The following is a 21,793-nucleotide window of genomic DNA, read 5'->3' as shown; positions in this document are numbered from 1 at the left end:
TCTCTTTTCCAGATGTCTCACTCCTCTCGCTCACATCTGACCCCCTTAGGCTCCCCTTATATCTACTTCACTCTTTCTCCTTCCCCCTCTCAAACTTTTCCTCTTTCCCCCCTCAGGTTTCTCCAGAGACCACCAGCTTCTCTCTTTGTTCATTGCTCTAGCAGACAGTCCCTTTCTATGCTTTACTGACATTGAAATGAACGTTGCATGTTGAGTGTAAATGCAGCTGCATTACAGTTTTTCTCGATTGTTTACACACAAATATTGGTACTTGAAACACAATGACCACAAAATGTAACTCATGCACCAACCCCCTGAACCAATTCTGCTAAACTACAAGCACAATTCCTGCTTTACACTCAAATTGCAGTTCTAAAACACACTTTTTCCAAAACTCTACACACAATTGTCATGAAGAAAATCTTTTGTTTTCACAAGGAACAAACACACTGTTATTCAAAACTCTAAAGTTAATTTCCCTACTATGCACACTGACTCCTCACATGGGCAAACACCTAACACACATGTTTCCACTCAGCAATCAGAGCTTTAGCATAGAAGGGCAACAGGTGAGCTCTTCTGTTTTGGAGCAATGGAGGCCAATGTTGTAAACAGAGGCAGAGCCAGAGCCAGAGGAGTGAGAGTAAGAGGAGGACGATGGGGAGGACGAGGACGAGGAAGGCCAAGGACAATCATTTCTGATGAGATCCGAGCAACTTTGGTTGACCATGTGGTCAACCATGGCCTAACAATGAGGGAGGCTGGGCAAAGAGTACAGCCAAATTTGAGCAGGTACACTGTAGCATCCATCATCCGGACTTTCCGCAATGAGAATAGGTAAGAAATCTACTCTCACTACAAAACTGCAGTACTGCATATCAATACAGTACTCAATGAGTACAGTAGTACAGTATTACCTGTGGACTGTTCTGTAGGACATTGTGTTTCGAGTATTTGGGAAATGTATTCCTACACAGTATTTACAGTATTGCACTCTTTGTATTGCAGAACTGAAAGATTACCAACAAGAGGTGGACAGGGCCGTCTTCTGTCTCCTGAACAGGAAACAGAGATCATGAACATGGTTCTTGAAAATAATGCCATTACCTTATGGCAAATACAAAGAAAAATAATAGAAAACAATGAGATATTTCAAAATACTGATAGGGTAAGTTTATCAACGCTGGACCGTGTCTTGCACAGAAATAAACTGAGGATGAAGCAGGTCTACAGGGTGCCATTTGAGCGCAATTCAGAAAGGGTCAAAGAATTGCGATATAACTATGTGCAAGTACGTCCTATACAGTACATTCCCACCTTTGATGCATACTGTCAACATTGTATAAATCATACATATTTCTTTCTATTATATTGTAATCATAATGATTGTGCTTCACAATAGAGACCGCTCCATGTCTACTTCTGATATTGTCATGTGTGTTTCAGAGAGTCCTTGAGCTGGAGGTGGATGCAGTGGAGCACCAGTTCTTCTTCATTGATGAGGTTGGATTCAACCTCACAAAAAGACGAAGGAGGGGAAGGAATATAATCGGCCAGCGTGCCATTGTTGAAGTCCCTGGCCAGCGCGGAGGGAACATCACAATGTGTGCAGCGATGACCGACCATGGCATCATCCATCACCATGCTACCCTTGGCCCCTACAACACTGCCCATCGGATCACATTCCTGGACACCCTACACAACACACTCATTCCACCAGATCAGATAGACGGCCCAGAGCAGCTCAGGTACGTTGTCATTTGGGACAACGTAAGCTTCCACCGGGCTGCTCTGGTTCATAACTGGTTCACTGACCACCCACGCTTTTCAGTTGTTTATCTCCCTCCATATTCTCCATTCCTCAATCCTATTGAGGAATTTTTTTCTGCCTGGAGATGGAAAGTGTACGACCTAAATTCAGAAACGCGTATACCCCTTTTCCAAGCTATGGAAGACGCATGTGGAGATATAGCAGTTGATGCTTTTCATGGCTGGATTCGCCATGCTAGGCGATATTTCCCCCGCTGCTTGGCCAGGGAAAACATTGCTTGTGATGTAGATGAGGTGCTGTGGCCAGACCGAAACAGAAGAGAGGATGCAGCATAGTTTATTTTCTTTTGTTTTTTTATTATTACAGTAACTGTATACAGTAAAATCTTCTGCACTGTATGTGCAACTTTGTGTCAGTTGGGATGTACACTGTGTACATTGTTTTGTGGGAAAAATAAAAGATGTTTGTTACAGTATATTTGTGTGTTCTGAGTATAAAAACAATATTCTAAAATATTTTACAACGCACTTATGTATTTAATGTCTGTAGTAAGTGTAACACTGAACAAAAAGTCATTATGATGAATGGAGAATGGTGTTTTACACTGAACACATCAGTGTTTAAATGCTTTTTTTAATTGTCTGTTCATATGATAGTTTGTGTGTGTCATCTGAACACAAAATGGCCTTTTGTGAAGAGATAAAACTGTTTTGAATGTAAAGTTTCATTTTGCAGGAGAATTGAAGGGTTTTGCCCATTGTGTGTGTGTTTGTTGGATTTGTGTGTAGAGTTCTGAGAATACGAGGCATGTTTTCAGAAATGTGTGTAAACAATCCAGAAAAACTGTAAGATAAAGGAGGGTAAAGTATAGGATGCAAAGATACTGACAAACCTTGAGCAAACACAAGCCCTTATTTGTACACGTCAAGACCAATGAATGACTCAGACTTTAGCATTAGAACATATATAATCCCCATGGCCTCAGTCATGTAAGGTCGTCTCTCTGATAAACGCAATGAAAGCAAGGTGTTGCGTCATTGCTTTTTTGCTTTCACAGCTCTTTGGGCTCTTGCTATAGTCCCCAGGAGTCAACCATTTCTGTGCGTGTGTGCCTGCATATGCGTATGACACTAACCATTGCTCATAAAGCCAGACCACCGGGCTAGCAAGTGTAAACTGTGCTTTCGGAAGCCCTTCGTAGTTGTGAGTTTTGACACACTTGCCATTTGTTTGTGGAATCAACTAAGCTGACGGAGAGGCTGAATGGATCTGCCCTCAGACGCAATCTACATCAAGCCTGAAAGGAGCCTGTGCAAATCTCTTAAAAGCAAAACTGTGGTTTAAACATTTGGGTATGTAATTTACACACAGTTTGAGGAGTTTAAGATTCAACTTCAGATGAGGACCTGGATCTGGGCCATTCAGTGAAAATGGGATCTCACCAATTTTGATAAGCATCCAGTCTTTGTTATGTCATTCCACCATGACATTTTGGAAATGAAGAATTGTATAGCCTTAAGAACATTTTTCACATTTATTGCATTTTTATGAAGATACAATGGTATACTGATTTTCTTGCATTGTAATTTCCTGTTACATGCCCTGACTCCAGAAGGTTCAGGATGTTTAAAACACAATCCACTGGACTTTGTTTCTAAGTTTAAAGGTGTTTTGCTTCCCATCCAGGAAGCTTTTTAAATTCAAAATTGAAATTGAAATTAAAAAAAGCTTCCTGGATGGGAAGCCAAAGTACGGTGGATTGCTTTTTCACTTTTTTTTTTATTAACAATGACCTGGAGGAGTCAGAATCTTCACCAGCGTATTCAAGATGTTTTATTTTGATGCTTTCAAGCCAGGCTAAGGTAGGAAATATCATCCACAAGTGCATCTAATTAATGACAACAACATGCTGTAAATCTTTAAGCTTCTGTATCAAGTACTTGGTACTAGTATGTGTTTCAAAATAAAGTTCATCATCATATTTTTTTTTTTGCTTGTTAACCAAACATATACTTATAAACAGATGATATAGAGCATGGTTAGTGCAATAATAGAATGCACTTTCAAAAAGGATGGATGAATAATGCAAAGAGAGAATGGAAAATTCAAAAGAGAGTAAAAAAATCCATAAACAAAAACAAATCAACAAAGGTTTAGAGATGTTTAGAAGTTAGCAGAAACATTTTGTCTACATTTAATCCAAGCTCTTTAAAAGCGTCCAAAAACCCCAGGCACCGTAAAATACTGTTGCCTCATCAGATATCTGCTGTATTCTCAGTTATGTAGTTTAGCAGGAAAACTAAACATATGTATGATCAAAATGTAATTTTATTATAATTCAAAACCATTCTGAGGTTCTAAGGTTGTTTGTAATGTCTCATTGAGAATTCTTCTTAAAAAAAAAAACAGGTTCAGCAGTGCAAGTGAGATGTTTGGTAACCCATATGTGAGAACATTACAGGCACTTGTGAGAAATCTAATATACAAATTTATGCGTCATTTGAGCAGCTCATTTAACAATCTTATTGTAATGTTTTCACATCCCTCCCTCAGTGCGTTAAGACACAAGTCAGCTCTGTGGAAACACTGGTGTGCAAGTCTCATATAATATTTAAGTCTTTGTTTTGTTTTGTATTAATTCTTCGTGTTGTATATCATCTTTGTATGGACCATGTGTCTATTGATTAAAGCAATCATTCTGGAGAAAATAAGCAAACGCCATCAAAATAATACACTTTTTTATATACAGTATATTTCAACAAACAATATTTTATTTCCCTTTTAACAGAATGGAAAATGAAATAAAATCCTTTAAGATTAAAATCAGGCACCAGATATTGGTGAAAAGAATCCAACTTTAGTGATGAGAGACACCTGTTCTAATCAAATCTCTGGCTCTAAGGTCCTGGTAATTTGTTGGGTTCTTTTGAAGTGAGATCTAAAAAACTTTCCAGAATCCTTAAGGTTGGGAATGCTTATCAACCTTCCAAAGAATATTAGAAAGCTTCTTTTTTTATTATTTTTTTTATTCTATTTCAAAACTGATCTGTTTCCCCATGCAGCTACTCACATATTAGGGAAAAATATAATCAAAAAAGCAATCTGAACGGGATCTATAAGTAACTTTCAAATACTTACCTCAAGATGACAACAACATGAAAATAACAAGAAACACCTCACTCATTAATTTATTCATTCATTCATTCCATATTCATTCATTTTTACATTTTTTTCACTAAGTAGGAATGCTTAAGTCTAGTCTAAACAGCAGTTTTCTTCCCCCAACCATTCCATAAAGATCTAATTTTTGGAGTACATTAAAAATGATGGGTATTGTTCTTTTTCTATCAAGCAATTTCTGTTGGCCTTTTACATAAAATACAAATAAATACATTCAAATCTGGTGATTCCGAAAAAGTTTAATGAGAATGACAATTAAAACTAGGCAGGGATTATACTACTTCGGCAATACTAACTTTTCATCTCCAGAACATCCTGTATTTAAGTCTTTTACATTGTTAATGCTAAAGGGTTAGTTTTTTTATGGGATTACATTTAAAAGACTGTAACAACTTTAACAAATCCAAGTCTTAAATGAAAACAACATTTCCAAGCAGTAAAAGGCAGAGAGTGGACATATTAAAAACTGTGTGACATGTAACAAATCAAAAATGTGTGTGGCCTCAGGAATAATAAACGTACACGCCATAATCCTGTTCATTTTATTTGTGTTAATAATCTATTTGGTAAAATATTTATTAGAACATCCTTGAAGGATCATTAGGGCCTTTCTGCACTGACAAACACACAAACGCAGCATTCAGGCATATACAGCCTGTTACAGGGGATGTGCCCACAGATGGAGACAACTCTTCGTTATCTGGGCCTAATTAAAGAAGCCATAAACAAACGTTGTGTGAAGTCTGTAAATGCGGCCGCTCTGACACAGAATAAGCACGAAGAAATGCAATGAAAGAGAGAGTGAGAGAGGAAAGGTTTAAAAATAAAGACACAGGCTGGTGAGTCATGAGGAAAGGTTGAATGCAGCTCAGCTTGGCTGTGCACTCCAGCAAGCTCATTGGGAAGCTCGAGAGAGACGTTTCTGCTGTGCAGGCCAAGGCCTCTGCTGACAACTTGACGTATCGTTGGAAGGCACTGTGCTATGGCTTGTTTTTAAAATCAAATAACAGCTGTGGCTTTTTTAAACCATGATAATTATGATTGATGACTACCACATGTGCATTGTGTCGGCTGGTGCTGTGACGTGCAGATATTTTCAGAGCAAATAAATGGCCACAAAATGAAATGAGAGAAACGGCGCTTAAATGTTTTTCAGACTTCTCTGTGCATTAGAGTTTCACAGTCTGAATACTTGGTTTCTGTATCTCTTATATTATGAACAGTTTTTATTGTGTGAGTCTTGTGTATGAGAGAGAGGGACCCACAGAGTCAGAATTTGTGTCTGCTTGTGCCATATGATATTTTTTCCATTTATAGGTGCCTGCGGTATGTGCGGTAAGATGTCTGTCGCTCATTTTCACACCCCTATTGTTTCCCATTGGGCTTGCAGATGTGGTGGCTACAGTCCCTGGTCACCCTTTCACCACATCACACAAAGGCGATGCTGCTGGGGCATAGACATAGCTGTTTGTGGGGGTGACAGATTGGAACCACATGTGGTTTACACTCTTAATTTTTTATGAGAGAATTCAGCAGGGATTTTTTTTTGTGACCCTACCGTAGACATCACATTGTGGAGAAAGCAGACTGATGTTGCCTCTAGAAGAACATGTCTCTCAACAAGCAGGGCCTCACTATACAGGACCTCTGCTTAGATTTTTTCTCTGCTGTTGAAAGATGAACTAAAGACTCCTGCACAGTTTTTGGACCAGGGAAAGCAGACGGCTGATCATCACTACAAACACTATTTAAAACAACTCTTAAAGAGTTCTTTTTATTCCTCTTTTGTTGAATCTGCAGAATGATTAGAATCAAGTCTTCAGGTCTTAGGGAAGCATTGTCAGACATCCAGATAAACAACATATGAACAAAGAAAAAAAAATCAAATATCAGAAAACAAAAGAAAAAGCTTTGGACAAATGCCATCAGTCTAAGAGCTCTAGACCAAATAGCCTGCTACATATGTCCTTAGAAAGAAATCCTTCATATTAAAAATAACATCAAAGCAATAGCCTCTGACCAAATAAATCAATTGCATCTATCTTCGCCTGTTTCATCTAACAGGGTTGCAGTAGTCTGAAGGCAGATGGCGGCTGGAGTATACCCTGGAAAGATCTTCTGTCACAGTTGATTTTGAAAAATCAAGTCAAAATTCAGTAAAACCAGCCCAAATAATATTGGAGCAATCAACCTCATCGAAGGAAACGGTCATAGACAAAAATAGCATTGGGCTGAAACTATTTAATCCAAGAAAATGGCACCTGATCACATGGGCCTAGACACAGCAGTCTACTCCAACATATTTTCAGACCAAATCCTATCTGCCCAAACAGCCTCAAAAAATATTCAAACCAAAAGGCCATGGACCAGCTTGACTAAGGCCTAATGTTATCAGACCAAAAAGCCACAGTATGAACCAGTCAACCCAAGACAACACATCCTCAGTGCATTCAGTCTGAAACCAAAAACAGTCACATCTAATGGACTCCACTGAACTATCTAACTGCTGGTGCCACAATGGTGGTAAAAAAAATAGTGAGATGGGCAATGAAGTTGTAGCATACCTTCTGTAAGGAAGACATGTGTTTTGGGTGGTTAAAAATGAAAACAGAAGCTACATTGCCCTCCTCCGCAACAATATCATAGAGTTTTGTAATACCCCTCAAATCCTGAGGGTGGCAGCCTTTGGTCTGGGCCAATTGGTTCGTAATAGATTTCAGGGGTCTCAAACCAGTTGCAGAAAGGGCCAAGAGGCTGCAGGTTTTCTTTCCAACCAAGCAATCGCACACCAGACTCCATTCATCTCATCAAGTCATCATTTTCAGATTGTACTCAGTTGATGAGATGACTGGAGTCTGGTGTGCAATTGCTTGGTTGGAAAGAAAACCTGCAGTCACTCGGCCCTATCTGGAACCGGTTTGAGACTCCTGGTAAATTGTTTAAACTCTTATCTTTTGTTTCCTCTCCAGTCATACATTTGAAGATGCTTGGTTTGGTGTCTGATAATGTTTCTTAAAAAATGAGGATGCATTGAAATGTACTCAGAGTATCAAGCTCAAATTGATAGTTTGTACCTACCTGGGAGACCAATGAAATTTCCTTCCACATATATTTCTCTTTTTAGTGTTTTTAAACCTAGTACTTCATGGTGAATTGAAACCGGTGTGGGAGCTGTTGAAGGAGTACCAGAAAAATATTTCTTCTCTTTCTATTTTATGATTGTTCTGAGATTTGCAGATAGACCGTATGTTTTGACAGATCGTTTAGTCTTTCTTTCCCTAAGTGTGTAAACTCTTGCACATAAGAATGTAAAAACGATAGGTCTGGCATGGGAACAAAGGCAAAACACTGAATATTTGTCTACTTTATTCTGTGATTGAGTGCATCCATGGTTAAGAGCTTGTGCTAAGGGAGGAACAAAAGTAGGGAGAAGGGACGTTTCTATTCATTGGCCTTGGCGCTTTCAGTTGATCTTTATACCACTCTATCTCTAACACTCCCATTTCCCTGCATCTGTGTTTTACGTTTCAGTTGGAGCATGGAGTTACACAGCTCTATAGTTACAATAATGCGCTTTATCAAATTTCCACTTCGGAATCAACAGAACTACTGAAGTATGTTATCACCAGTACGATCAAAGGCAAAGTGTGTATGTGGGTGTGAATGTGCCCCTAGCTCTATTGTAGCCAGTTTTAAACTGGGAGCTTTGCTGACAAGAGCTGGTGATTTAGCGCAGCAAAACAATTGGCCACATCATATGAGAAGCATACACCACACTCCAGACTCCGGGCGTATTTGACGGACCACCCTGGTGAGTGAATACGCCCATAGATCAGGCCAGATACCACCAGTGGTAAGGTGTTTGTTTTTGGATTCTGTGTTGAAATGCATCACTCAGACAAAGCTGAGTAGGAGAAAGCTGTGGAGAGAAAATGTTACTTTAATACAGCTTTGCATCTTGTTTAAATTCCAGTCTATTATTTGTGGGAACACTTACTGTAAAATTTCAAGCCTCGTTGTAGCATTTTTCTTAATACCAATCCTGAGGAAGAAAATTAAGAATGCACTGAAATGCTTAGATGATTGTTTTTGATTTTGTTAATAATGCAAACTGATTAAGAGGCTATATAAAAAGATAGAACAATTTCTTTGATTAATCCTATATAACATGTTTTACATGTCAACTCAGATTTCAGCATCCTCTCTAACAGACAGTTTTATTAATCAGGTGGTTTGGTTGACTGAGAAAGTAGAGTTGTATTAATGGTAGTAAAAGATCAAATCCATTATTTGCTTGTGTCTCGGAACACTTCAATATGACCCGCCAGTCTGGGGTAATGGGAAAGCCCGACAAACCTCAAATTACTTACACCAATGGCATGATTGTGTCTTAAATCTTTTGACCTGCTGGTCATATGGACCTTCTGTGTTTTGTACAACAACCTTGAATTTGTTAAGTCAGCTAACCGCTTAAGAAATCGTTTGGTAATTCCACTGTCTTGCTTGGTGCCTCAGGTTCACTTCAACTTCCCTTACCTCCTCAGTCTTTCAAGAAAGGACAAAAGTGAATCACTATAGTCTACTTATTTTCTAATCCAAGGGAATGTAGCTGAGTTGCTTCAGCTATGACAAAATTCTAGTCAGTCTTGAAAATGAGCGTTTAGATGTGCAACCCTAATACAGAAGTCTGTTGTTAATTAAGTTAATTTGTGCCAGTTGGGGCACAGCCAAGATGTATGAGTTTTAACAATGCCCCTACATGCTAAAAAATAAGGGTAATGGTCAAATAAAGCTTGACTTGTCAACATGTTAAAAAGATTAAATGACAACCAACATAATGCATGCAAATACAACAACTAAAACATTTACACCCCAAATTAGGTGAAAACAAGGCCTAACCAAAGGTCCTCGTTCACAATACCTTCTCTTTCAGCTCATCCTTTTGGCTTCCCTGTGTATCCCTGACTCCATTCCTGGTAGAGACACCAATAATGTTGGTAAGCTCCTTCCCTTTGAAGGTAGCTTAGATGTAAGAAACATTAGAGTAATAGATCTTTAGTGAAAATCAACAGCAAATGTGTTGCCCAGAGGGCAGGACTTCTGTAGTACGGGTGCTTGAGCCGCACCTTGGCTGTCTTTTACAGTAATTATGATAGTAATGTCTTCAGTGGGATTCAGTCTGATCCTCTACGCTTAGTGCTTTGAAACAGTTAAGGCACGATGAAAGAGGATCTTTTATTCCTCACAATGCCCCTGGTCGTCAGCACTTGGGTTCTGCCTTTAAGAGGGTCTAAATGGATGTGTGCTTAACTGCGTGTTTGTGTATGTGTGGATTGTATGAAGGGTGAGGTCTAAGTGCGTTTGTCTTTTTTTTCGATCTGAAAAGAATGACTGCACTGGCATTTAGTTTCTCTTTTTGGTCACACATGAGCATCCACATACATATACACACTTACAAAGAGTCAGGAAGCAGGGCACAATGATGTCCTCCCTCCTTCCTCTGAAGATGTTTTTTTTTTCATTCTCCCTCACTCCCAGACTTCCTGGGAGGGGTAAAGCACCCTTTGTGTCCAAATGCACTCTCTCTTTATCTTTCCCTCTCTTATTCTCTCTGTCTCTTATTCAAAGGGCACAAAGACCAAGAGAGAGAGGGCTAGAGAAGTCTTTCACCTGGACACCGAGTGATACGGTGAGGACTCGCCTACAAAAGTACCAGGAAACGGGGTGGGGGTGGTATGAAGAGAGAGAGAGAGAGAGAGAGAGAGAGAGAGAGAGAGAGAGAGAGAGAGAGAGAGAGAGAGAGAGAAAAAAAGGAGATGGCTCTGTGTTTTGTGCCTCTCTCCGCTTGCTGCGGTTTTGGGGAGAATGGCAGGCGGATGTCTGGGTGGAGAGAGCGGCTGTTTAGTCTAAGGCCATGTCATGGGAAACGTACTCATGCCCTTTGGGACTTATTCATACCCTGTTATACAGCACAAGCACAGAAACACGTGCACATACACACTCTCTATCCACTCCCTGCCCTCCCACACACATGCATCCAGCCTGTCATGAGATGGAGCGGAGGGAGGGGTGAAAGGTCAAGCACTAAAGTAATGGAACAGGAAACGTCGGAACAGTCGGTGCTACACAACATACAACTGTCTCCAACATGTGGACGGGATTGACAGGCAGCTGTTGTGAGCGGGCCATGACTTTCGGAGGCAGAGAGGCATGCATGACCTGCCCACTAATCTGTTGATCTGTCATGTAGATTTTTGCCTGGTTTTAATATTTTTGTGACGTAACATGTTTTCCAAAAATTAAAGTTAAGAGATTAACTGTCATAAAAACGTAACCCCTCGCTGATGCTAAAAATCTGTGAAAAAAGGATACTGGTTTCATTGCTTTTCCACACTTTCTGCAGGGTATCTCTTACAGAGGTGTTTGAAATATAGATACTTTCATATTTATATTTACTGTCCATACACAGTAAAAGTGTAAAAATAAAAGTGAAATTCCTTGTTTGTTGATACAATTTTAGCAAATGTATCAGATTAAATTACATTTTTTTCTTCCTGGTGGCTGATTTAAGGTTGATTTTCAGCAGAAAAGTTTAACAGGAAAGAAAAACTAATGAGTATGGGTGCTGCACTCTATTATAGCTTTATTTGGTTGCAGAAAACACAATGTTTAATCTAACAGATTACGGGACCATTGAACTGTTGGCACTTACTCTACTTTGTTCATGCATTGACAGATCTGGGACCATTGCAGTTGTGCCGTATATTTTACGGGTACTCAAGGATAACATCTTGAAAAGACTGTTGATCAGCACTTGATGAAATCTTAACCCTTTCAAATGAAGGCATGTGGCTGCTGTTGTTTTAAAGAGAGTCAGCTTGGCCTCTTGCCACCCATGTAAAACCCCAGACTTCCCCTCTTATTCCTCCTCAGACATGTAATAGAGATGTGAGTAAGTCTGACTCCAGTTGCAAAGGCCATGAAGTGACAAATGTATGTTTAAAAAACATTATGAAAATGTGACTGAGCTTTTTCTTCTTCCACTCCTGTTTCAAGACAAGAACTGTTGATGAAAATAATATTTGGTTGCTCATATAATACTCATCATTAAAGGTTTTGCAAAACATTTCTTTTAGGAAAGACGGATTTTTAAAGCAATCTACAGCTTACTTAATGGCTGCATTCAAATTTAAGGGCTACATCCTTTAAAAGCTGCTTTTGTAGGCGGATTACGTCACAGCATTGCTGGCATTACTGTTCGAAATGTAAGACTTCTTTAACAGCTTCTTCATATGCGGCAAACAAATCTGTTCTTCTTCTCCCAGATTTGAAGGATGGGCCCTGTGTATCCTTCTCAGACTATACCATGATTAATCCTGGGTCAAAGTGGAATAATCAGAGGCAGCCGTGGTGGAATACAATGACTTGTAGAAGAGTTGTGGTTAAGATTATAGAATTATGCTCTCAGTGAACCAAAATTAACTTATTTTTAGATGTGAATGAAGCTTTGTAAATCGAATCTACTCATTTTATAAAGATTTTCACTTAATTTCAATAGGGCTCAATTCAAATAACAATTCTGAATATTAAGGGTTTAACTTTAAGTATTTCTGCCACTTTTTAATTTCCCTTTAAAATTGTCATTTAAATTAATGGAGCGGAGAATCTGTGGTTTTTACTAGCTTCACAGACACACATACATATTTCTAAACCATTTGCTCACCGCCTGTTTCCTGTTATTTAACATCATTTATCTTTGATAAACATATTGTACTGATTCCAACTAGATTGTTGGCTTTCTGCTTAATTGTTGCATTTGTTGGGTACTTCTGTTTTCCTGTCTCTTTCATAGAGGATAGGTAACATGTGAGTTCAGCTGTCTTGTGTTAACAATGCATTCAAACAACCCAAACAGGCACAAATCAGACACAACTAGACTTTTTTTCTGAAGACAGTTCCACTGATGCAAAACAACGTTCCACCCGTTGCTGTCCTGTGTCATTAGAGCCTAACGTTTGATGTGAGTTGTTTGCTTGGTCACCTGAATCATGAAGAGACCGCTCAAGGAAGTTCTTTAGAATTAGTTTCAAAGCAGAGTTCTTGATGCTTGAGAGTTGAATACCAAATCCTTCACCTCTATTCAAAGTTAACTTTTCTCCGTTGACAAAGATAGTTTACCTTAGCGCTCTTTCAAACCATCTTTCCTCTCTGTCCAAAATCGGACATGATTATTATCTAAAGAGTTTTGTTTACTCTTTAGGTGCAAATGGTCTGTTGGGTCTTGCCCCAGCCTGTTGACTTTTCTGTACTGCACCATGCAGTCATATAGGTTTATGGTTTTTGAGCAGTCTTTGCTGCACCAGATAACACACACAATGCAATTCAGCTTTGTTTTTTGTGTTCTGTGTTTTTGGTGAAACTCTAAACAGCTTATACCAAACACAAAGCTTCACCCAGGAGAGAGAAATCTCGGTTGTTGTTTTGCATCTATTGAATTGTCTTCCAAAAAAAGGAGCCTTTACATATTTATCTTTGAAGCTGCCCTCAGACTGCATTAATATTGACATGCATTGTGACCCATAGGGTGTTGTGAGTGTGTGAACGTTTTTGTTTGTGTTTTTTTCGTAATATGTGTGTACATTTTGCACGAGGCTAAGTTATCATTAGCTCTTGCTAGTAATCACCTACAGGCTGCCAGCCACAAATGAGCCACTCTGTTTAGCAGACCTGCCCATCAATCTTGCAGAGAGGTAAAGAGAAACAGAGTGAAGAAGGGCAGATAATAAGGACTCAAGGTTTTACACACCCCACTGTCAACTGTTGATTGGCATTCTCCTTTACTCTATGTCTGATTGTAGGGGGGTCATTATTTTTTTAATCATAGTAATACTGTGGTAGATAAGCATTCAAGTGCCAAGGGAAAACAGTGGTTAAAAAAAGTTATGATTTCAATACATGTTTAGATACATGTTTTTGTACTGCTGGGACAGCGCATGGCATCACAGAAGAGCTTTTTCTCCATACTTAGGGAATGATTGTCCTCAATGAATTCAACTGATGTTCAATCTCGTACATAGGAAACATTGTTGCATGTTCCACTTCCTTCTCACTGTACAATATGTAATAAAATGTTTCAACTAATTTTTTAACATCTTATGTATTTGTTTTGAAATCCTTTTATTCAGATTCCAGAGAAAGTGGCAGGGTGTCCAGAGTTCAAGAGCAATAGGGTGGTGCCCCTTTCCCCAATCTTACCATAAGCTAATCATACCGTAGGGGAGGCAACCCTACTTTCCTTAGCTTATAAAAAAGACAAATATGCCTGTTTGATGTATCTCTAGTTGTACAAAACAGATGTACTTATGTCGTGTAAATTAAAGCAGCCACATTTGATATGAAAACAATGGCTTTCTGGTGCAGTTTTTGAGTTAGGAGGGGCATTTCTGTGCAGAAGATGATTACAGACTCTGAACAGGCATATAGCCTAACTAATCAACTAATATGTATCACATTGTCATATTTGTGTTAGTTAGTGAAACAAAAGGAATGTCCATTCTTCTGCATTAAAACTCAGATACTGTACGTTAAAATTGGTAGTATTTTTAAAAGGTTTTAACAATTTGTTTCTTAAAATCTAGAAAAGAGTAACTAAAGGTTGCAGATAGCAATACTCTTACTGAAAAATAACAATATTTCTAAGTTGAATCGCTAGCAGTGAAAAGTAAGTTAAAGCAAACAGAATATATAGCGCTGAACAATTAACTCATGTCTGTTTTTATGATTTCTCATTCATGATATTTATGCCAGTCATTGAATATTAGGGCATTCCAATATAAATGCATCTAAATCAAGAGCGTCACAGAGAGTTTTCTAGGTTGTCTCAGGACAGGACAATGCCTTCTTTGTGGTGAAAAGGAAAGGGCTTGTCCTTTTGCAGAGATTCACGCACATAGAACCGTTAGCACACACACAAACAAACATTCCCATGGATTCCCAGGATCGGAAAGGGCCTGAATAGGAATCTGGGCCATGCAGACACACAAGCAGCCCTTCACCCCACAACCACACATCACAAGAAGGGCATTCCTAACTCCGTGTGTCATTTAATTGTGTAAGACTGCCATCAAATGAAACATACAGGTTCATAAATTCAGCCAGCATTGATTGGATGACTGCTCATGTTCGTATGCCATCCAAAAACATTCTCCATTGATCTCTTCCTCCTCCACCCTTGTTCCCTTTAAGATCTTATGTTGTGATAACTTTCTTCCCTTTTTTCTAAGGACAGGATGTGGACTGGCAGAGTACACTATGGCCACAGTGTCTTCCCTGCCTGTGGTTCCTAAGGGAAAAGCCATTGTTCCCATTGTTGTCCTGTACCTGCCTGCCGTCTGCCTCTGAGCAGCATTTAAAACGCCTTCCATTTTGTTCTCAGAAAACCACAATCTGATGTCCGGCCTATCCCTTTCTTTTCTCTATGCACCTCTTGTGTAAATACATTTCTTTTGACAAGCGGAAGTTAGGGGGGGCATCATGCAAGTGCTTGTATCCGGGCCTCAGGAGAATCTAGAAGAGTGCTATGGAATTGACACCTTAGATCTAAACACTTTATGTTTTTGTCAAAGAAGGAAGTGAAAAAAAAGTGAATGAGGGATGAAAGGGAAGAAGGAAAGTGTGGGGAAATAACTTTTTGCACGCTTTTCAGCAGAGTAGATTTACCATGATAGGGTATGCTACTGATATGGGGCTCTTAGTTCTCCGACAGTTGCTTGGCTCATTGCCAAAGCAACAGACTCCACTGACTTATACACAAATGGAAATGTTTTTGATATTTAACTCCAGTTCACATTCTTTTTGTTTCTTCTCTTCCTGCAGATATGAAGTCCAATCCCAATTTATGTTCAAGTAATCGAACATGCATTGAGTGCAACATCAACAACTTTAGCACCTGTTCTGTAGCAACCCAAGCTTAGATATATACATTCTTTCTGAGTCTGAAACAGACTGGAGCAAACAGGTGAGGAAAGGAGAATAGGTATGGATTAGGGAGGGGGAAAACAGAGACAAAGGGAGGGCTGCCTAGTTAAGGCGGGGGGCTGCCATAGACGTCTGGAGCCAGGACATTGATGCTGGAGCTGATAGCTGCTCTAAAGAGAACATCTGCTGTCAGTGCACACATACACACAGGCAGTCACACGGCTCTCTCTTTTTTGTCCTCACTTCTCTTCTTTTAGTTTGTTTTTTCCTCCCAAATCATCCTCCCCCCACTCTATCTCATACAATTTCTCTAATTTCTGTCTCTAAGAGGCGATGTTTACATTGTGACCCCCGGTCACTCCTGATAAGAATCATTCCATCAACATAATGGCTAAATGACACGCACACGACTGTTACTGTCATTGCCACCACACAGAGGCAGGATGTTTTCCCCACCATCTGCATGCTTCTGCCTCTCATTCAATCTTTAAAATTATTAAAGATTCCTAATTCACAATTTCATGTGTGTTTTCCCCGGTTCACTTCCGATTCCATCTCGTCATTTTCCTTACTTTTTTGTTTTACCTCTTCTGATGAAAAACAAAAGAAGACATAACCCTTGCAGTGTGGGTGGTCCTGACACACATGCACACGCACAAGTGCTCACACACTCCTTGGTTTTACTCTGTCTGGTAATGCACTAGCTGTGGTTTCCGGGCCTCAGCCAAAACACTGTTAGAAGTTCACCGCACCCACCACTGTACCACAAAGCATCACCTAAACGCCGCTCAGCTCTAGTCCCAGACCCACTCTTTCCCTTGTTCACACACACACATACTCACTGATTACGGTGGCATGAACTACTTGAAGATGAGCCTCTGGAGAGCTTAGGAATTGTAACTTTGCAGAGCCTCTCAAAAGTGTTCGTACCTCTTAAAGTTTTGCCACATGTTCTCTCTCTAACCACATGCTTAAATTGATTTGGAGGGGATTATATCTCGTTGACCATGTTAAACAGCACGTAATTGTGAAACGGAAAAAAAAAAAACGAGTCATAGTTTTAAATAGTTACAAATAAAGATCCTAAAATGATGATATACATATGTTCTTTTCTTTTTTCTTACCTGATAAACCTAAAATAAAATCTTTGCAAATCACTGTAAATAAAGTGCACTGGTGTTTATTTAGTTGTTGGTGTAAATGTAACTGCTCTGTCCAGGTCTAAGACATTTTTAGAGGAAATAAATGAGCGAGGGCCAGTCAGGAAGGTCAGGTATAAATTCACAGGGAGTTTAAAAGCAACAATAGGTAATAAAAAGAATAAATAAATGAATAAATATATATATATATATATATATATATATATATATATATATATATATACACTTTCATATATAAAACATCTGAGATCTCTTATTTAACAGTATGATTGCACAGGTTATTGCACAGGGTATTAAATAGTGATTGCACATGTGAACATTTACCTGAAGTTTACTGACAGACAAGAAGTTAAGGCACTTATTGGAACGTGTCTGAACCTCTTCACAGACCTTTCTTAGTAGAAGATAGGTGTGGAGTTTAGATGTAGGCTGTAAAAGGCTAGACATGCCCCTTTCAATGCCAGCTACATTTCTGGAGGCTCTGGTTGAGTGAAATGTCTGCTTGGGAGTCTGGACCTTTTAAATAAGTAATCCCTAAAGGTTTTAGAAGCAATTTTCACCTGAAATAAATAAATAAAGTATTTCTTCCTATTAAAGTATGAATTAGATAAAGTATTTCTTCACAGTTATCTGTTCTAAATGCAAACATGTAGGCAAGGCCAGGGACTGGAAATAATGTATGCTCCAATACATATGGATATTACTTCCTTTGAAAGAATGCAACAAAGACTTGGTCATATCTTTGGAAAAATAAATGGCTCTAATTTCATATGATAGCAGATATGATGTTTTTTGAGTGAGAAGATGGGAGTAGTTTTCAACGTTTGTTTTGCTCAGCCATCTGTAAAAGACCTGTGTGCGCACACAAGGGTTTATGTTGCTCTAAAACCATAAATATTTGGAAAAAACTCCTTTGGTGACTTGTTTTGGAAACATTAAATTCTCCTCTAGTGAGCAGATTTTTTGGAGGAAAAAAAAGTTGTTTAGTGGTGGAATTTAAAGACCTGTCTAAGCTGGACCCACCAGTGGGTCATTCATGCACAACCTAGCACACAATGGAGCAGGCTCACAGACAATGAAACCAGTAATGTCTTGTATCTTGGCAAAAAATGCACTTATTATGTTGAAGGTGCCATTTGCTGATTGTCAATTGATGAGAAACTCTGACGCTTTCACAAAATAAAGCCAATATTTGACAGAAAGTTGTAAACTTGATTGAAGATATTGAGATATGTCCATAAGATTGTTTTAATTGGAAAACTAACCTTACACATTATTCTGAATGTATCATTCCCACTGTGAAAGATGGCAGTGGTAGCATCATGCTGCAAGAAGTCTTTAATTTAGTAGAGAGTTGGACTATTTTCCAGATTGGATTAAAGGACTGATGGAGCCAAAATCAAGACAATCCTGAGAGTAAGCATTTTAGAGGGTGCAGTACACTTGAGAATGAGGAGGGTACACCCTCTGGGAAACAACCAGACAGACCAGCAATAGCATTTTTTAAATCAATTTATATCCAAGTATGAGAATAGCAACAAGTCAGAATCCTTTGGTTGTAATATGAAATGATAGAAAAAGTTCAACGACTGCAAATACTTTTGCAAGCAATCTTAGCACAATATGTTACATAATAATCATTATCTAAAAACGTTTGTATGTACAGTTGTATCCTTGAGACAGCTGACTAATTCATTGAGTCCAATGTAGCATTTCAAACATCCAGGCCACCTATTAAATCACTGTAAGCCTGTCTCTTGGGACATGCTTCCTTCAGCTGTACATAAAACTATTCAATCTCTCAACTCCACTGTTCTTAGTGTTCTGCACAGCAGCACATATCTGCGCACACTCACATAGTCTCTAACCCTTGGGCACTATCTTTCTTTCCTAATCTGAAATCAAAGAGAGGGTCTTTCAAAGCGTCTCACATGACAGCTCATTTTATGCATTGCCCACAGAAACAATTATTGTCATAAATCTTTAGTAACTTTGCTCTGAGCTTTTCAAAGCAGCTTTTGCCTACCAGTGGTTAAATTCCTTTAGCAGAGCCCAACACTGTACTCCCTCCTGTGTTAGGATTCAGTTGTTTATGCTGATTCACATTTAATTATGTTTATACATGAATTCAGTAAGGCCTTCCAAGTTTGCAAATAAACTCTGGAAGATGTAGTGCCTCCTGCACTGCCTGATTCGCCCCTTTCCGTCATCATAGCATGAACATTTTGGCTCGCTTTGAAGAGCTCTCTGGTGACATGAGTGAATGATGTCATATACTTTCACAGATTTCTGTTAATGCAGTTTTTAAGGTTAACAGTTTCCAAGTAAATCCCCATGAAAATCTCCTTTCACTAGGTTCTGTACACTTCAGCAGATCCCGGTGGAGATTGGATCAGCTAACTTCTGTCGTAACCTTTTATACAATATGAGAAACTGCAGCCTTGCCATGGAGGCTGGGCTCTGTGTCCGTGCATGCATTCGAGAAGAGTCAGGCAGAAGGACGCTGTTTCTCTTTCATCATTTTTATCAAAACTTGAAAGAGAAATCTTAGATGTTTTTTCTTTTTTTTTTTTTTTTTGTCGGTAGCATCTTCATTGGCTGTGGCACCTTTATTGCCATCCGGCATTCCTTTCTTGTCTTCTCTGAAAGCAATGTGTGTGCAAGTGAGACTTGTGGGTGTGTGCATAGGCAAGAGATTATTTATCTTATTCTTAATCAGCCCTCAAACTGACTAATTGGTCAGTTCCAATGTTAGGTAACAAAGGGAAATCAACAATTAAGCCTGAGTTTGCAGGAATGACGAGTATTTTTCAGACACTGCTGTAGAGAAAGAGCCTTCTAAGTCTGTGTTTAACTGCCTTAAACTACAAAACTGCAAAAATATGTATGCAGGCATAACATTTATATAGTCATAAAAGGTATTTACATACAACATATGAACACAGATTGTCTGATACGATAGTAGTTTTTGTTTGAATAGTCAAACCATTACTTTTGCTATGTCATATGTAAAGATAAAGAAGAAAAATCTGCTTAATCCTTGATCCGGAGAAAGCATCCAAAGCATCCTGCACATGCAAGAAAGATATAGAAAACCTGTTTGAGGTGCAAGAAATATGGTTGAATATTTTCTCTGGGTTTGCCTGTCTGTATGCCCCTAAATAAATTTTAAAAATCCCCATCAGACGTACATGCATCAGACTAAACCTTTACCATTAAAAGTTATTTAGATTACCAAAACTATTTCCACATGCTATATTCTAGAATTGATAAGAGCTACGTGTTAAGTTTATATACTGAGTATTAATATTTTACAGCAACTATTTTTTTCAAGCTGTGTGATTGGGGTCAAACACTACAGTATGGGAATATTCACAGTTTGCTCTCTTATATCTTGACTGCTTTTTGTTAATTTTTTCCACTGATGTCACATAAGGAGGCGGCGAGTTTGATGTTTTTCCGTAAAATAACACATCAAACTCATAGAGAGCTAGAACCAAAACTCTACATGTGTTTCAACTTTGACTGTGAAATATGACTGCATATGACAGATGGAATCAGGCGTCATTTAAACAGGGCTATATCTTGTGTCACTGATAAGGTCATGTTTCACATAAACTGTCGTTCTTTCCTAATCCCAATCTGCTTCGCTTAAATCAATACCATATCACCTCTTGAGAACTATGAGTCAGGCTTTTACTTTTATCACTTCACTATCAGTTATCACAGGGTGTTGGTAATCTCTCATCTCGAGGCTTACACCGTGAAGACATTTGACAGATGTGCTTTTAAGCAACAGCAGGGTGGTGCAAAGAAGAGGTCAGTAAAATGTCTAAAGTGTCTCTTATTACCTCTTAAGTGTCTAGTACTTTCTTTTATATGCATTAAAAGTGTCTAGTACTTTCTTTTATATGCATTAACAGGATCTGATAAACTTTTGTGCATAAATCAGTTTCAAAAAGTGAATTTCAGTATTTTTCTATAAGTCAAGCAGCAAAATAATTTTATATAGTTACACCAAGAAGTAGTTGCAGGGGCGTGCTTTACTGAACTGATCATAAAAGACCAGCGTGAGAGAGTGAAAAAGTATATTTTGTACAAAATGCATATTCATGCAGCTCACCAAACTACACGAAGGTTTGAAGACTGTAATAAAAAAAGATAAAAACCAACAAGTGATATATTTGTACACACAGATTACAACTTTAAGAGTGTAGGATATAACAGCCTACATTAGATTCTAACAGTTTTTTTTCCAACTATTAATCTCTAAATTTTTTAGAAAATGTATTTTAAATAAATTAAATAAAAATAATAATTTTCCCTGGATCGAGAAAATGTGTGAGAAATGGAAATAGAAAAGAAAAAAAAAATAGATAACATTTTGGTGTAAAATAGCATTAAGAAAAAAACAGACACACAAACACTTCATAGTCTCCAGTTGGTCTTAAGAAACCTGACACTGAAAGTTATTTACCCATAGTGGACAGCATAACACACTCACATGAACACACGTCCTCTTTTCATTCATATTTAAGCTGGAGCTTCTCTATTGCCAGATTTTATCTAACATTAGGCTACAGTAGTGATTTGCTTTCACACACTTTACCATTGTTGTAAAAGAAGTATCACTAATTCATTCTCTAGAAACATTTTAAATAAAGCAATCTATAGTAAAATTAAGAGAGGCTAGATGCTTTTGATT

The 21,793-nt window shown here is 38.5% G+C and overlaps 1 protein-coding gene and 1 long non-coding RNA gene across 3 annotated transcripts in view; both read right to left on the bottom strand.

Annotated features, from left to right (window-relative positions):
* The window catches only part of LOC119784302 (leucine-rich repeat-containing G-protein coupled receptor 6), a 54,399-nt gene that overhangs the window by 31,805 nt on the left and 801 nt on the right, over positions 1–21,793 (bottom strand). The window lies entirely within an intron of this gene.
* On the bottom strand, positions 19,593–21,133 carry LOC119784307. Its single transcript, XR_005280916.1, has 2 exons — positions 20,990–21,133; positions 19,593–20,956 (listed from the first exon to the last, which is right to left on the bottom strand). It is a non-coding gene; the product is annotated as an uncharacterized LOC119784307 (long non-coding RNA).

This window comes from Cyprinodon tularosa, unplaced genomic scaffold, assembly GCF_016077235.1.
Source record: "Cyprinodon tularosa strain WSP-4 unplaced genomic scaffold, ASM1607723v1 ctg223, whole genome shotgun sequence".
NCBI lineage: Eukaryota > Metazoa > Chordata > Actinopteri > Cyprinodontiformes > Cyprinodontidae > Cyprinodon > Cyprinodon tularosa.
Note: the sequence above shows the minus strand (reverse complement) of the source record. Positions and strands in the feature narration are given on the sequence as shown.